Consider the following 18,112-nt stretch of genomic DNA (forward strand, 5'->3'; position numbering starts at 1 on the left):
CACTACTTAGAATGAAATGTTTACATCTTAGTATTGCAGCAGCAGGAATGTGACTCATTTAATTTCCGTTTCAACCGAAGTACAGAGTGTAGGGCATCTTGGTCTTTGAGATCAAGATGGAACTGTCTCCCACTGACTGTTGTAGATACACTAAGCAGTGCAATGACACACTGTAATGGCACCCAACAAATATTACCTTTAGGTGGCCAATGGAATGATTGTGTGAGAACAGTTTGGATACATGAAACATAGGATGTCTGATTTGACTTCAGTCTTTTCATGAATTAGACCAATCCAATATTTTTCATCAAAAATGCACCCAACATAGCTTCCCATAGGACACTGGTCCAAAGTAAGAGACACATCTGATCCATCAGGAGTGTTATTCTGTGAGAGCAGGATCTCAGCTGCTGCTTCAGTGGTGAATATTCGGACAGTCAATTTACTTTCACCAGACACACAGCTGACTTTGAGTTTGCCGTCTTCTGTAGGGATGTAACAGTGGTATTCTCAATTAGCAAGTACTCTTTTCACCATGGAGAATTGCATTCACTGTTCAGCAACATGAGACAGGACATTGTCATTTCATATGAAAAAAGATTGACATTTTTGATAACTTAATGATTGAATACTCAATGATTACCATTACTGACACATGGCACATTCCGCCTATGTTTAGGATGGAACCTAATCATGAAAGATTTACATAAGAAAGTAATGTTTGTGTTTTGAGAAAGAAGGAACAATGTAGAATAAATGAAAAATATTTTAAAAATTATCTGCACATTTCCACATCCTGTTAGGGTGCTCTGAAAATGAAGTCCAAAATGATCCAATTAATGTACAAGCGTGCAAACCACCTGCTTGGTGGTTTAGTTCTTCAGATATGGACTTGGGAAATTTCATTAAAAAATGAGGCTGGATAAAATCAACACCCCCCTCCACTCGGCAAACTAGCTGTATCTTGGAAAGTATTGATTTTACATCAAAAAAATGTACAAGGTGTCTAACGACTAACATGGGTACACCTGGTGAGCCGTTATTTAATTTGACATGAAATGACCCGTCAGTGCTTGTCAGAGGTACATCACAAATTATTCATTAAACATACAAATGCTACTGGAACACTCAATGAAAAAATACAATACATTACAACAAATGATCCAAAATATTTTGAAGGAATGGAAACAAGTAACTGCAACAGTAAGTAAAGTAGTGTATTGCTGTGGACGTGCACTACAAAGCATCTCAGTTCAAAGATTTGCAATGGAGTGAACTGCCAGAAGTCAGCCATGATCCTGCAGTGGGTATCTCTGAAGTGCTCTCCTTACAGTGTAAGCTAATAGGAGAACTCCTAGTCTCATCACCGCAGAACCTCCTTCTGAACATTGTGAGTGAAGCGCTTCCTTGGTAACATTTATGGACTCAGCTCTCACTTTACTAGCATGGTCTTTTGAAGCATCTCCTAAACTTCTGTTGTATTGATTTATTGGTCAGCCTTTTGACCACTCCTATCTTTTGCAAACAAGACCCCAGGTATGTGAACTTCTCCTCTTGTGGCAGCCACTGCACCATTTTGTGCAAAGATTTATACTGTAGGTTGTAATAATCATCACCATTACATCACAATGAGGTGAATAAATTACAAACTCGCCAAACATCAACTGTGCCTTTGAAGCAAATTTGATACTATGGGATCTGGGAATAATAAATATAGAAATAGGGTTCTGTAGTTCACATAGTTATTTATTCTGTCGATGAAACAGTCTGATACAAGTATCTTACCTGCTAATGAAACGCAGCAATACCAGCAATTTAATTTAATATTTCTAACATACGAATTATTATAATTAAACAATTACTCTTCCACTGAGTCAATGCCACTTGAACAGAATAAGGTGTTCAGTGTTTGTTTAGGTATTTTCAAGATGGAAATCTGTTACAACTGAACATCTTATAGAACATTATGATATTCACACACAATTTTGAACTAGTATCTATCAGGTTATACAAAGAAAATGAATGTAATTTATACAGCAAGAAAAAACATTTCACTAAACAACTATTTATACTGTTTAAGAACCATTTATACCATTTAAGAACTAACACATGGAACTGAAAAGTGGTGATGTGTTGTATGTTTCTCCTTGCGAATATGTATTTTTTAAATATAATTTTATTATTTTAATGTATTGTGTCGTCAGTTATCATGATTATTAATTAAGATTGGCAAACCCTTTTAAACAACTGGAACAAGTACAGTGGAACCTTGGGTCACAAACGTCTTGGTCCACGTACAAATCAGGTTACGACCAAAAAGTTTGCCAAACTTTTGCATCTGTTCACGACCACACACTTGGGTGACGAACAAGCCAGTTTCCCTTCCAGTTTGTACGCGCCGATGATTTCCGCACGTGTTCAGTCTCTCCCTGTGCATTCCCTGTGCAGCAAGCGAGCGAGAGAGAGAGAGTGCAAGAGAGACGACTGGCCGTGTAAGGCCGAGAAGGCAATTAAAGAATGCACTGGGCTTGTTTTTAAAGAGATTGCTTCGAGCATTGTTTTAACCTTGTTGTATTTAATGAAGACGTTTTTCTATTGGATTTTAACCTCCACTTCACTTCTGTTTTTATGGGATCATTTATTTATTGAAGGATTCTGAAAGCACTGCACTTTATGTAATTTGGACTTTGTTTTTGATTGTTGTTTTGTTCATTTTAATGAAAGCACTTGGCACTGTTTGCACCATCCGATTGCTCCATTGTAGTGCCTCACTGTCGTGCTCATCGGTAACATTACTGACGGTGATGGGTTTAAGGGCTCCCGAAAGTGAGATGGGAGCATGCAGTGAACCCGCATCGTCACAGACTTTACCTCAAAACTGTAATCTCCTCTCCACCCAGTTCCTCCTCACTTCCTTCATGCCAGAACTCGACTCATGCAAGGTTAGTTTTCTTGGTTTGTTATGGTTAGTTTTTGTATAAATTACGGATTTTTCAAATGTTCATTTTTTTCCCTGTGCTTAAAACTCATTAAAAAAAAGTGTTTACAGAGAGCGGTTCTTAAGGCTATAGCATGAACTCTTGCAATGTTAGTTTTCTCTGTTCAAGGTTTTCTCAGTGTTATTCAATGTTTTTACATTTAGTTTATTATTACACTGTGCATTCTATGGTATAATTTAACTATTTTTGTGCTTAAAAATCTTTACAAAAAATATATTTACATACAGCTCGTACGGTCCGTAATGGATTAATTGTATTTACATACATTACTTTGGGTCACGATCAAATCGGGTTGCGACCAGAGTTTTGGAATGAATTACGGTCGTGACCCGAGGTTCCACTGTATTCAGAATCTGACTTTTAACCTATTAAATATTGAGTCACTGCAATTAGTTATACTCAGGCAACAGAACTGGCATGACTCAAGAGTAACCGGACAAAGACACCTAGGAAAAGGAGAGAAAAGAGAGGTAATAAAGTAAGAGGATAACACCAATGCAACTGACCTCCTTGCCCTGTATTTTTCTTGCCAGTGTGCAATGGCTGGATAATAAACTAGATGACATTTAGGTAGGACTGACTATGATGAGAGAAATAAGAAACTGCTTATATTTTTTTTTTTATCTCTCTTTGTGATGTGGCTTACTATTGACACACCAGGCACTGGAATACATCCAAAAGGCTTTACTGTCTTTCACAGTAAAGATACATATTGTGTATGCCAGCGGCCAGAGTAGGGAGGAGAGGATGATGCTTCAAGGGAGGAGTGGTGGTGCCAGAAGGGTGTATTTGTGGTGATTTGCTTAGTGCTTTACTTGGACTGTGTTGTTGCTGGGGGTTCACGGGGAAGACGTGCCCTCCAGCTGAAAAACAATAAAGTCTTTTTGTGTTTTTAAATGTGCCTCAGTGTGAGTCTATGTCGGGTCAGGCGCTATACAGCGTCCATATCACAATATGTTTTACGGTGAACAATGCATGGTGCATGAATGTTAGAGTTATTTCTAAAATCTGTTCTGGAATTGTTTAAGTGTTATCTGTTTCATCTTTCCTGGGAGTTCTATGCTATTTTTTGGGTTGTTTAAATTCTTAAGCAAGCCAGCTTGAACAATGAGCTGAATGATTTCTACAACGTTATTGCAAAATACAAACATAGTATTGAGGGATTACTAATTGTCTTATTTATTTTTTTATATCTTTTATTGAATGTATTAACAGCATGTAACATTCCATACAATCAAGTCAAACTTAACAAAATTAAATTCAATTAACCCCCCCCCCCCCCCCTTGAAAAAGACATTAAGGCCAACATCCAGAGTCATACTTTGAGAGTAGTAAAGAGAGAAAGAAGTCCTTCTCCCCAATATACTGTAAATGTTTATTCTAATATGTTATTGATTAGATCCTGCCAGGTTTTAAAAAAGTTTTGAACAGTTCCTCTAAGTGAGAATTTCAATTTTTTACAATTTCAAATTGTATATAACATCAGTGACCCACTAAATTAAAACAGGTAGGCTAGGATTCTTCCAGTTGAGCAAGATAAGTCTACATGCTAATAGTGAAGTAAAGGCAATTACAGTTTGTTTGTTCTTCTCCACTTTAAGCCCATCTGGAAGTACACCAAGCACAGCCATTAATGGATTAGAAGTGATTGTGACACCAAGCTGTCTGATAGGCATTTAAAAATTTTTGTTCAGAATGATGTTAAATTGGTGCACACCCAAAACATGTGGCCTAGTGAGGCTGAAGTTCAATTGCAATGTTCGCAAGTTGGATGTTGCCCTGGAAACATTTTGGACAATTTTAAACAAGACAGATGTGCTTGGTAAAAGATTTTATGTTGAAAAGTTGAATGGTTTGCGCATACGGAGCTAGAGTGAATTCTGTGCATTGCTGCCTTCCACTCCTTTTCTGAAATATTGAATGAGAGACCCTTTTCCCCCTGTACTCTGGGACTTTAAAATGGTTTTATATTGTGATGGACGACCGGCTATGGACTCCGGTCGCCACCCCCAGGCCGCTAGGAGGAGCCCTCCGAACAGCATGATGGTGCCCCGAATGCCAGCAGGGCCTCATGGACTTTGTAGTTTATACACACAGCCCTGCTGGATACCTTGGGGGCCACTGGGAGTCGCTGTAGGGGGGCTAGTGGGCTCTTGTATGCCCTATAACCCGGGAGTGCGTCACAGTCATGTGACTGGAGGAAACAACGTGCTCCCGGGATGAAGAAGAGGACTGTTTGCCCTGACCTGGAAGGAAACGGACTTGTGGGTTGTGCCAGGAACCACTTCCGGGTCAGGGGCTATAAAAGGACTGTGGGAAGCCCAGAACACTGAGCTGAGCTGGGAGGTAGGGTGGCAAAGTGTCTGGGCGAGGAGGATTGGTTATTGAGAGAGTTATTGTGATTTATGAGTGGGGTGTGGAGAGTGCTTTGTGTACGGTATTTTTATAAAATAAAGAATATTTATACTTTCACCTGGTCATCAGAGTGGTACCTGAGGGTTCAAGAGGTGGACAAAGCCTCTATCTGTCACTATATATATATATATATATATATATATATATTATAGAAATGCTGTCTGAATCTTCAAGACTGATCAATATTTTTTCTGGAATAGAAATAGATTGGGCAGATTTCGTTTAGCAAAGTTTCTAATTGGATATAGTGGAAAGATTGTGTTCATGGGAAGCTAAATTGGGAGTGTAAATGTCCATAGGATACAAAGACATTAAATAATTAAATCCTGTATGTTTTCCAAACATTAAAAACTGTGTAAGTTTGATAGGGTGGAAAAAGGTGGTTATCATGTAGAGGTGCCACAGATAAAAAATGATCTGATGTGATGTTCTTCCTACATTGGTTCCATATTCTGAGTGAATGAAGGACAATTGAGTTGTTAGTGTATTGACAATACTTTGTATTTGCTGGTGTACAAAGCAAGGAATATAAAGAAGTACTGCAGGATTTAAGTTTAGATATTTTTTAAAACTCTGCTATGCAGTTAGGGCTGCAGGCACATAATTTTGTCATCTGATATATACAATGCCATATCATCTGCATATAGTGATATTTTCTGTTCAAGTCCTTCTCTGAAAATTCCTTTTATCTATGATGCATTTCAAAAGTGAACAGCCAATAGCTCAATGGCGATTGCAAATAGAAGTGGTGACAAGGAGCATCCTTGTCTAATACTGTGTTTTAGTTTGAAGTAGTCTGAAATAATGTTGTTAAAACAAATAGAAGCTTCTAGACTGGTATACAGTAGTTTGCTCCATACACAAATGTTCAGGTCAAACCCAAATTTGTGCAATGTGGTGAATAGGTAGTCCCATTCAACCATATGAAATGTTTTTTCTACATCCAAAGATAATAAGATCTTCGGTGTGTTAGACTTTATGGGTGAATATATTACATTAAATAGGCATTGAAGATTGGAAGCTAAGTGTCTACCTTTAATAAATCTGGTTTGGTCTTGTGATATTACCAAAAGGAGCACTTTCTCAATTCTTATAACTAGAACTTTGGAGAATATCTTAACATCATTATTCATAAATGAGACTGGTCTGCATGATGCACATTGTAGTAAGTCCTTATTTTTTTAGGAAAAATGGTAATTAATGCTTGGCGAAAAGTTTGAGGTAGAATTTTATTGTTTCTGGCATCTATAAATGTTGCTAATAAAAGGTGAGCTAATTTAATTAAATTTTTTTTTTGTAAAATTCAGCAGGGTATCCATCAAGACCTGGAGTTTTCCTGCTCTGAAGTGAGTTTATAGTGTTGAGTAATTCTCATAGTGTCAGAGGTTTATCCAGCACCTCTGCACTGAGGGTATCTAGCTGTGGTATTCGTAATGTATCAAAACATGAAATATATTGTGTCTTATATTCTTTAAACTGAGTAGAATATAAGGACTTATTGTAGTCTCTAAATGTGTGCAATATATTTTTATGGTCAATAATTTTATCTCTGTCTGTGTTGGTGATTATTGATATTGCACTGCAAACTTTCTGCTTGTGGATTTGTTGAGCTAAGACCTTATTAGCCTTCTTTCCGTGTTCATAGTAATGATGTTGCGATTTAAAAATGAGTTGTTCTGTTTCTTTTGTTGTCAAGAGGTTGAGTTCTGATAGAAAAGTTTGTCTTTTCCTAAAAAGTACCTCATTTGGAGACCTGGGTCCTCATGTATAAACGGTGCATACTGACAAAAATGTTGCTTACGCCCGTTTCCATGCTCACATCGTGATGTATAAAAACTAAACTTGGCGTAAAGCCACACACATTTTCACGCCAGCTCAATCCTTGCTGTACGCAAGTTCTCCGCTCTGTTTTGCAAACTGGCGACACCCAATGTGAAAGCAGTGCTTTTGTTCCAGTGTGGTTTCCCTTTCTTTTTTAGATCCACATCCCTGATGCGGCTTTATCAAATAAAATGAAATTAACTGCATATTGTTTATTAGTTTAAGGCATCTGATTGTAATTAACCTGTGACAATATAATGCTCCAGGGAATGGCCAAACTATTCCAAATACCATAGCTGCTTTAGCGTTGTTACTCTCAAGTATTTATCCCACTGTATCTGAGTGGAGAATCACAGCTCTACAGAAGCTGATCGGAAAGAGAATTATCGGTATACGGCATCAAGCACAAGCTGCCTCAGCCATGCTGTCTATTTGAACTGCTCTTAATACGACAAACGCTTCAGAGTCTTTCCTGTAGGGACATTGCGATTCAAAAACAGTTTAATTCCAAGAACTATAAACGCACTCAATCAGTCCATCAAGTGCTCCTTGTAGAACTGTTTGTACTTATAAGTACAATTACCTCACTGTAAAAATGCGATACAGTTATAATATTGCACAACCTGAGCCACTTTATAAAGCACATAATATCATTTTTAAGATGAAATGCAGCAAAATATGTTTATTACATTATACAGATAAAATGTTAACATCATTTAAATAATCTATATTGTTAATAGTTAAACATGTGAGGACACTATGTCACAGCGCTAGTGATGAGCTGGTGCCCCATTCAGGGATTATTCCTCCTTCGTGCAGTATTCTTGCTGGGACTGGCGCGACACTGGATGGATAGAATAACTAAACATGTACTATGAAGATATTTCAATGTTCCTTAAAAGTTTTGTAGAATCTGCGTTCTAAGATTACAGGTGGCTTGACATCTATTACAGAGATGATTGTGTGGCGATGGGTACTTGGAGAAAGAAAAGGAAGAACAGGAATCGGGGGTTAGTACATTTAAAAGAGACAGTACTGCTGCAATAAATTATTTCATCGAATGTAGTGCATGGCACAGCAAGCAGGATCAATCTCTTGACGGGGCGCCAGCTCATTACTATCACTGCGCCACCATGTTCCCATGTTTAATAAGATGCTTTAATTCCTATCATCATGAAAATAATATCAAGTATACATCTCAGTATTTAAATTACTCAGAGAGCTGTAATATCACGAATGTAATGGATTCTGTGTCCTGTCAGAGGAAGAGAAAGCCAGTTTAAGAAGCACATAGTGATTCACACAAATAGAGCACATAGAAGAACACATACAAAACAAAGCATTTAACGTGCTACTTTAGTTACAATGGTACACTGTGCGACTTTGTGAACTTGAACTTTCGAGTTTGTCTGACACTCTATGTCACTCGATCAACTTCCTTTTGTTGTTTATACCACTGTTTAAACCAACAAATATTATGTTTTTCCTTTCCTCCACTTGGTATTCGCTGAAATTCTTCTATTTTCCCCTGTGCTTTTGCCATTGTCTTTTCACAGAATGCTGAGTTTAAGGGCTAGTTACACTGATTTGCATATTCAAAGAGGCATAATTCTGGGAGGAGTGGGGGCAAGAGCATGCACGTGCGTTTCTTTTCACGCTGACCGGAATTTATGTAGTGGAATAACGTAGAAGTTGGCGTATGCATAGATTCATGCATCTGGATTTTTTTGTGCATACACACATTTCCGCTTTTGTCCATACACCATGTTTTAGTGTGAATTCTACGCACGTTATGCATGATGCCCCTGGCGTATTCTTGTTCCATTTTGGTAATTTCACTGATTAACTCTGATGGCTTCTTGGTTTCGGATTTATTTTTGTGGGAGAGATATGAGATGATCTGTTCTCTTAAAAATGCCTTCAGAGTTTCCCAGAGTATTCCTGCAGAAACCTCTGAGGATGCATTTGTCTCTAAAAAAGAAACAATTTGCTTGGATATAAATTCTGTATAATTCTCATCAGTTAACAACAGGAGTTTAAGATGGCAGCTGAAAGATGAGTATGGGGGTCATAGTGATTTGAGCTCCATGATCAGAGGGGCATGGTTGGAGATAATAATAGCGTCATATGGCAAGATTTGATTGTGGACAAGAAATTGTTATCTATAAAGAAATAATCAATTCTTGAGTAGCAATGATGTAAAGGTAAGAAGAAGGAATATGCTCTTAACTTTGGAGTTAGAAATCTCCATGGGTCTGATAAGTTATGATTAATTTAAAACTGTCTGATTACTTTTGCAGTATTATATGTTATAGCCCCTGTAGTTGAAGACCTATACAGATCTGAATTTAAAACACAATTAAAGTCTCCAGCCATTATAATTTTATGAGTGTTCAAGTTAGGAATGGATGCAAATACGTTTTGAATGAAGTCTCTATCATCCACTGTCACACATGGGGGGGCAGCTAGAAGGACAAAAAGAAGGTAATTCCACACCAGGCCAGGGAGTGGTAGGGTGCAATAAACCTTTCTGTTCTATCTCTGCAGACCAGACATGGGAAATTCTGCCTGATTCCGATGACGTCACGTCAAGAATGTCACTTCCAGTTCCGGCTCCATGAATGTTACTTCCGGTTCTGGGTCCAGATGATGTCACTTCCGGTTACCTGTGTAAAAAGCCAGTCATCTTCCATTTGTTACTTAGTTTCTGTTTGGAACTCAACTTGTACACTTCTGTCTTGCCAAAGCTCCATTATTGCAGCCTTATTCAAGTAAGAATGGCTGCCCCATATCACTTTTTGTTGTCAAGGTCTATTCATTTAACACTGGCATAGTCGACAGGATGACCTGTGGGACAAGGAGCAGAACCTAAACACCTTGACACCCGACCAGGACCTTCAGCCCTTAAAGGATCAGGTGGGAGAGTACTGCTCCTGAGTTGCTGGGTTGGAGACAGTCTATGTGGGTAAGGAGAACCTGGGGTGAGCTTCTACCCATGGATCTAGAATGGATCACATGGACCACATGGCACATAGATCAGAGACCTATGGACTAGAGCTGGGCTCAGAGGGGGACACGCTGGGGACTTTTTATGAACTCCCGGGAGAAGGGATCGCTCCATGGAACACAACAAAGGGTTTGAGAAAGAAGGGAGTGCCCTGGGTCAGTAGGCGAGGAAAATATTCCAGTGGGAATTTAATACATCTTTGCCCACTGCTTCTTGGGCTTTCAGCCTATGGGCTAAGACTGGGTGCTGGCTACAACCAGACATAAACAATTCCTGGCAGGTGGTGGAACAACTAGCATGTGCGCTGTTGCTCAGAGCCCTACCCAACGAACTCGCCCAGCCACCCTGAGGACAACCTATTAAAAACATGATCTCTTTAATAGAGATTATAGAAAAAATAAGAGTGGAGACCTACTCAGGAGAACCGGAATGGCACCTGTGTGAAACCCGACGTACCTGTGTCTCTATATCTGACCCCCATCTTCACACTATGAAGCAAACGCCGGGTACTCCTGAGAAGAAGTCTAGGCTACCTGGTGGGCTGGGGTACAGTGAAACCACAGTGTTCTAAAGTTGATGCCATTCTACAATGGCCCCGTCTGAAAACAAAGCGGCAGGTCCAAGCCTTTCTTGGATTAGTGGGCTACTATCGCTGGTTTGTGCCCCGTTGCTATGAGAGAGCGGCGCTCTTGACCAATCTCACAAGGAAGAGGAGCCTGAATCATGTGGTATGGGATGCTAAATCTGAAGCTGCATTTAGTGACTTAAAGCAGGCCCTTACGCCAGCACCAGTATTGTAAGCGCCTAACTTTTTCTTACCTTCCATCCTCCAGATGGATGCTTTGGACACAGGTCTTAGAACTGTGCTGAGGCAAAGTGTCAATGGAGTTGAACACCCCGTCATGCTCTTGAGTCAGAAACTGTTGCACCAGGAAATCAAGTATGTGACCATGGAGGCCCTGACAATTAAATGAGCAAACACTCAGCTGAGGAGCTACCTCTTAGGCTGCGAGTTCACCCTGGTAACGGAACATGCATCTTTACAGTGAATTGCCTTGCATAAGGAGTCGAACCAGCAAGTCACGAGGTGGTTCTTGGACCTACAGCCTTACAAGTTTTTGGACATTGCAGTTTCCTGCAGGTCAATGCCAAAGCCCTTTCTTGGTGTCACAACCTCTTGGCAAAGTACACCAACACTATGGGTCTGGGCTACATGTCACACACATGTGCATGGGAGGAAGCTAGAAGGACCCAGTCATCTTCCATTTGTTACTCAGTTTCTGTTTGGAACTTAACCTGTACACTTCTGTCTTGCCAAAACTCCATTATTGCAGCCTTATTCAAGTATACAGGTCGTTGCCCCAAACCTCTTTTTGGTGTCAAGGTCTATTCATTTTACACTACATTGGGTGTGTAGATATTTATCAAAGTCACTTTACAATTAAATAAATTACCCATCACCATCACATATTTCCCCTCAGGATCAGATACTACATCTGATACTGCAAATGAAACTGTTATATGAATTAAAATTCCCACACCTCTAGTTTTCTTTGTAGAACTGGAGTGGAATATTTGGCCAGTCGAGTCTCTTTGCAACTGAAACTGATCCTTGATGATTAATTGAGTCTCCTGTAAAAATACTATCTTGGCGTTTAGACCTGTTAGGCAAGAGAATACTTTCTTCTTCTTTATTTCGTGATTGAGACATTTGACATTCCAGCTCACAAAGTTAACTGATCATAGAGAGATTGCTTCTTAGCTTTTGTTGTCATTGTATAGTCTTAAATTAAGGTAGTACATTATTACATACTAGCCATGTGCGCCCAACTATGTTGCGCGTGTTAAAGTTGTCTGTGAAGGGCTCCCTGTTTAAACGCGGCTGCCAGTCGTGAACTGGGCCCTTCGTCACACAGCATTATGATTTTTTATAAGGGAAACAAAATTACAAAACAAAACCCTTGGACATTGATTCGATAGGAACGGCCTACTCGGAATCACTGTCCGAATAGTAATTATGTGGTGGTGGAGGAGCATTTCTGCTCTCCGTTCACAGTCCGTCTCGTTTTCACGACGCTGTCATTTCCTCTCACAATCTCTTCTCAACCTTTCTCCAATCTCGCAGGTTGCTTTGTGGCAATCCAAAGAGTAAGGAAGAACCAATGCTTCTTTCTTGAACTCCAAACGCCGACTGATGGAAAATCACAGAAGTGTGTCCGACTTATATACTCTGACTGCCGACTCCAAGAAGTGGGTGAACATTCGATTTGGACGAAGTGCTGCCAACGACGGTTGATAGAAACACAAAAAACCACAGTCTCGACAATGAAGCAGGTGTCGACGCCAGATCTAAACACAAAGCACGGTGTCGACGCCAGATCTAAACACAAAGAGTGGTATCGACAGTGTTTGTAAACAAAAGTAACAACCAAGGCAGTGTCAGGGGAACATGAATTTGCGGACAAACAAAGATCAAGATCCAAATGAAGATTATATATAAAGATGTGACTCAGTGTTGCCGTCTAGCGGTTAATGACAGCTTGTAAACTTTTTGCGGACAAACAAAGATCAAGATCCAAATGAAGATTATATATAAAGATGATAGTTTAACCTTAGTTTCCAATATTGCCTGGGGTTATGGTTATGAAGCCTATTGTTGTGTTGGCACCTACAATTGTGGGGATAAAATGGACAAATCAGAAATAGCTTGCTTTCTTTCTCTTCTCCCCTAGACCACCTGCCCCCCCCCCCCCCCCCCCATTTTGTCTCCCCAAGTGAGATTAGTCCACAATTCACGAAGTTCCTGTCCTCTGACTTGCCTAGAAACAGAGCACATCCAGAACAAAACAAGCCCAAGAGCAGCAGTGTTGAAGGAATAAAGTATAGATATCTATTGGCAATACAGTCCAAAATACTATAAACCTAGAATATAATCTTGAACAAGCCTGAGAGAATAAACCCAGGGTATGATGCTAAACAATACCCATGGAGAAGCAGATAATGTATGATAGTACAATCCTAATACAATAAAGAAAGGGTGTGATCTTAAACAGTCCTGTTTGGGGGAAAGGAAAAAACATGTATACATAGACACATACTTAAATATTTTATATATTGTGAGGTTTCTAAACTCCTTTGGGACTCCCCCCACCCGCCCCAATGGGACGACACATCAAAGTGCATCCTGAAGCGTGATTGCTTGTCCATTGCCGGGGCAACCGCAGGCTCACAGCACTGCAGCGGAGCACTGCGAAAGCAAATCTGACCTGATCATGGTCACGCTATAAGCGCTTGTTGTTGATGGGTGATGCAAGGAACATTATAATGCAGGGAACAGTATTAGTTGGCCACTAACCTGGCCACAACCCTGCCTGACTGCTGTGTCTGTTTATAGGAGAGTGGTAGATCCTGCTACAATAAATACCCGTGCTGTTCCTGTTTCAAGCTGAAAAAATCTGGTTTTGCTAAAGTATTGAGACTCAGCCTTGTGTTTTGGGGTGCAAGACAGTAACTTACGCATCACTATATATATATACACAGGTAATATTCCGCTACAACAAACTACCAGGGACCTTAAATATATTTCGTTGTAATGAAAATTTCATAGCAATGAGATTCTATATTCGTTGCTATAGTGCTTTCTTTAACTTGCCTCCAGGCATTTGCAATCATTTCAACAGCTTCTTTCATGTTAATTTTAATCTCCTCTTGTCTACAAGTTATGCTGATGAGAATTTTTCTCAGCATTTCCTTGTGATAATACACTTTCAGGGTACGAATTATGCCCAAATCCAATGGCTGAAGCACTGCTGTACAATTGGGTGGGAGAAATTCACGAACATTATCTAAATGTGGAAGCATGTTGTGGGGCAGCACAGTTATCAATCAGAAACCAAATCATCCTTTTCTTTTTCTTCATATTGTGAGGTTTCCGAACTCTTTTGGGATCCCCTTCCACTCCACACCCACGGGGTGACATGCCAAAGTACGTCCCGAACAGCAAATGCCGCGTCTGTGGAAGATTGTTTGTCCATTGCCGGGGCAGGGTAACAGCAGGCTGACAGTGCTGCAGTGAAGTGCCACAGAAGCAAATCATAAAAGATTGTGGTTGCACTATCCCAGTCCCTGTCTTGCACCCCAAAACACGGGGCTAAGTCTCAGTACTTTAGCAAAACCAGCTTTATTCAGCTTTAAACAGGAACAGCACGGTTATTTATTGTAGCGTGATCTGCCACTCTGCTATACACAGACACAGCAGTCAGGCAGGGTTGTGGCTAGGTTAGTGGCAAAGTAATACTGTTAACTGTATTTACAAAATTCCTTGCATCACCCATCGAGATCTTTTATGTTTACTTCGGTGGCAAACCGCAGCAGAGCTGTGAGCCTGCTGTTGCCCCAGCAACAGATAAACAGTCTTCCACAGACGCAGTGATCGCACTTCGGGACGCTCTTCAGCGTGTTGTCCAGTTGGGGGAGGTCACGAGAGTTTAGAAACCTCACATTTTCTTGAATGAGTGATGCATTAATAGGAATGTTTCTTGAACAAGCATCACTGAACCACATAAAAACTGCTTTTTCAACGTCTTCAAATGCAGCAGGTTTCATGCGTTTGCAGTCCTAAATTTGTCTTCATTTTTTGCTCGGTCTTTCAAGAAAGTAGACAATGTCAATGATGAAATTCAGAAATCACTGGTAACATATTTTTTCTTTTTGCCGGCATCGAGAGCTGCAAAAATTTAAAGTTTTTTTTTCTAATATAGAACTGTTATATGTGTCTGCCATTTCTATAGGAGGGTGACAGTGAGTTAAATTCCAATGGATGTTTTTCAAATGTTGATGAGCAATAAGCAAAAGGTATCACTGAAAACCATCAAAAACAAAAACAGCCATAAAAAACAGTACGAGGAAAGTTCGAAGAAAGTAAAAAAATTTTTTAAATGTTTCTGTTTGGGGATCGTTATTTACAACTGATCTGTGACCACAGAACTAACTGCTCTGTGGATGATTCATTCAGGTATTTCAAGGTCTTTTGGGCACTTTGTTGTAATGAAAGTATCTGCTGAATGTATTTCATAGTAACAAGACTTCTATCGACTCGTGTCATAAGGGGAAACTGTTGGGGCCATAAAAATACTTCATTGTAATGAAAATTTTGTTGTAAAGATATTCGTTGTAATGGAATTTTGCCTGTATATGTTAAAGTATGATGATGTTGTCCTGTTTGCTTCATCAGGCCGTGATCTTCAGCTCTCTCTAGATCGGTTCGCAGCCGAGTGTGAAGCGGCTGGGATGGGAATCAGCACCTCCAAATCTGAGACCATGGTCTTCAGCCGGAAAAGGGTGGCGTGCCCTCTCAGGGTTGGTAGCGAGATCCTGCCTCAAGTGGAGGAGTTCAAGTATCTCGGGATCTTGTTCACGAGTGAGGGAAGAATGGAGCGTGAGATCGACAGGTGGATCGGTGCGGCATCCGCAGTAATGTGGGCTCTGCATCGGTCTGTCGTGGTGAAAAAGGAGCTGAGCCGCAAGGCGGAGATCTCAATTTACCAGTCGATCTATGTTCCTACCCTCACCTATAGTCATGAGCTATGGGTAGTGACCGAAAGAACGAGATCGCGAATACAAGCGGATGAAATTAGTTTCCTCCGCAGGGTGTCTGGGCTTTCCCTTAATGATAGGGTGAGAAGCTCAGTCATCCGGGAGGGGCTCAGAATAGAGCCACTGCTCCTCCGCATCGAGAGGAGTCAGATGAGGTGGCTCCTGGACGCCTCCTTGGTGAGGTGTTCTGGGCACGTCTAACCAGGAGGAGGCCCCGGGGAAGACCCAGGACATGCTGGAGGGATTATGTCCCTTGGCTGGGCTGAGAATGCTTTGGGATTCCCCCGGAAGAGCTAGAAGAAGTGGCCGGGGAGAGGGAAGTCTGGGCATCTCTGCTCAAGCTGCTGCCCCCGCGACCCGACCTCGGATAAGCGGAAAAGGATGGATGGATGGATGAATGTTAAAGTAGCAGAGAAGGGAATGGAATGTATAATTACGGTAAAAGTCTCATTGCAGATAGGTCATTTTGCAGGTGAAAGCTTCTTTGCCTTGCCAGGACACAATGTGACTCATAATCGTATTTCAAATAGTGTCAGGATTGATTTTTTTTGCTCTTTTTCTGCTTCATCCGGAGAACTAAAATATAGAACTTGCCTTGAATTGGATACAAGATGCTATATCTTATTTCAGCTTTCCATAAGCTCTGCTTAATGCTGTAAAATGCTGCATGTTTAGCAGCTGTTGAAGGTGAAAAATCAGGGAAAATGCAAATTTTAAATGTAATGTCTTATTTCAGTCTAAGAAACATCAAACATCAAATTTAGTTTAGATTGAAATTCGTTGAAACATTCAATGAGGCTTCTAGGTTTTGAGGTGTTTGATCTCTGTATGTGGTAAGCTGCTGATATTCCAGTGCCTGATTTGAAGCCCCCTCCAATTATTTGAGAGAATAGTTCAGCAATGAATTTCACTGGATTTGGGCTTTCACGGTTTTTAGGGAAACCTTCAATTCTGATATAATTTCTTCTATATCCATCTTCCACCTCTGCTCCTTAGGGACAAGCTGACAGAGATGGTAGTAGATTCATACCTGGTGGCATGGATCGTGGACTATCTTACAAACAGACCTCAGTATGTGCGTCTCGGGAACTGCAGGTCTGACATTGTGGTCAACACAGGAGTGCCGCAGGGGACTGTACTTTCTCCGGTCCTGTTCAGCCTATATACATCGGACTTCCAATACAACTCGGAGTCCTGCCATGTGCAAAAGTTCGCTGACGACACTGCTATTGTGGGCTGCATCAGGAGTGGGCAGGAGGAGGAGTATAGGAACCTCATCAAGGACTTTGTTAAATGGTAAGACTCAAACCACCTACACTTGAACACCAGCAAAACCAAGGAGCTGGTGGTGGATTTTAGGAGGCCTAGACTCCTCCTGGACCCCGTGATCATCAGAGGTGACTGTGTGCAGAGGGTACAGACCTATAAATACCTGGGAGTGCAGCTGGATGATAAATTGGACTGGACTGCCAAAACTGATTCTCTGTGCAAGAGAGGACAGAGCTGGCTATACTTCCTTAGAAGACTGGCGTCCTTCAAACATCTGCAATAAGATGCTGCAGATGTTCTATCAGATGGTTGTGGCGAGTGCCCTCTTCTACGCTGTGGTGTGCTGGGGAGGCAACATTAAGAAGAAGGACGCCTCACGCCTGGACAAACTGGTGAGGAAAGCAGGCTCTATTGTAGGCATGGAGCTGGACAGTTTGACATCCGTGGCAGAGTGATGGGAGCTCAAAAGGCTCCTATCAATTATGGAGAATCCAATGCATCCACTAAACAGTGTCATCTGGAGGCAGAAGAGCAGCTTCAGCGACAGACTGCTGTCACTGTCCTGCTCCACTGACAGACTGAGGAGATCGTTCCTCCCCCAAACTATGCGACTCTTCAATTCCACCCCCTTTGGGGGTAAACGTTAACATTATTCAAAGTTATTGTCTGTTTTTACCTGCATTTTTATTACTCTTTAATTTAATATTGTTTTTGTATCAGTATGCTGCCGCTGGAGTATGTGAATTTCCCCTTGCATTAAAGTATCTATCTATCTTCCAGTGCACCTAGTCTGCACTTTTCATTTGAATTTTTTAGCCATCACTTTTCATCCCACCTCCGGCAGAACATCGGCCACATCCCGAGGGAGGTGGGGGACATTGAGTCTGAATGGGCCATGTTCCGTGCCTCTATTGTTGAGGCGGCTGACCGGAGCTTTGGCCGTAAGGTGGTCGGTGCCTGTTGTGGCCCGTTGGTGGACACCGGCGGTGAGGGATGCCATCAAGCT

This window comes from Erpetoichthys calabaricus, chromosome 9, assembly GCF_900747795.2.
Source record: "Erpetoichthys calabaricus chromosome 9, fErpCal1.3, whole genome shotgun sequence".
Taxonomy (NCBI): domain Eukaryota; kingdom Metazoa; phylum Chordata; class Cladistia; order Polypteriformes; family Polypteridae; genus Erpetoichthys; species Erpetoichthys calabaricus.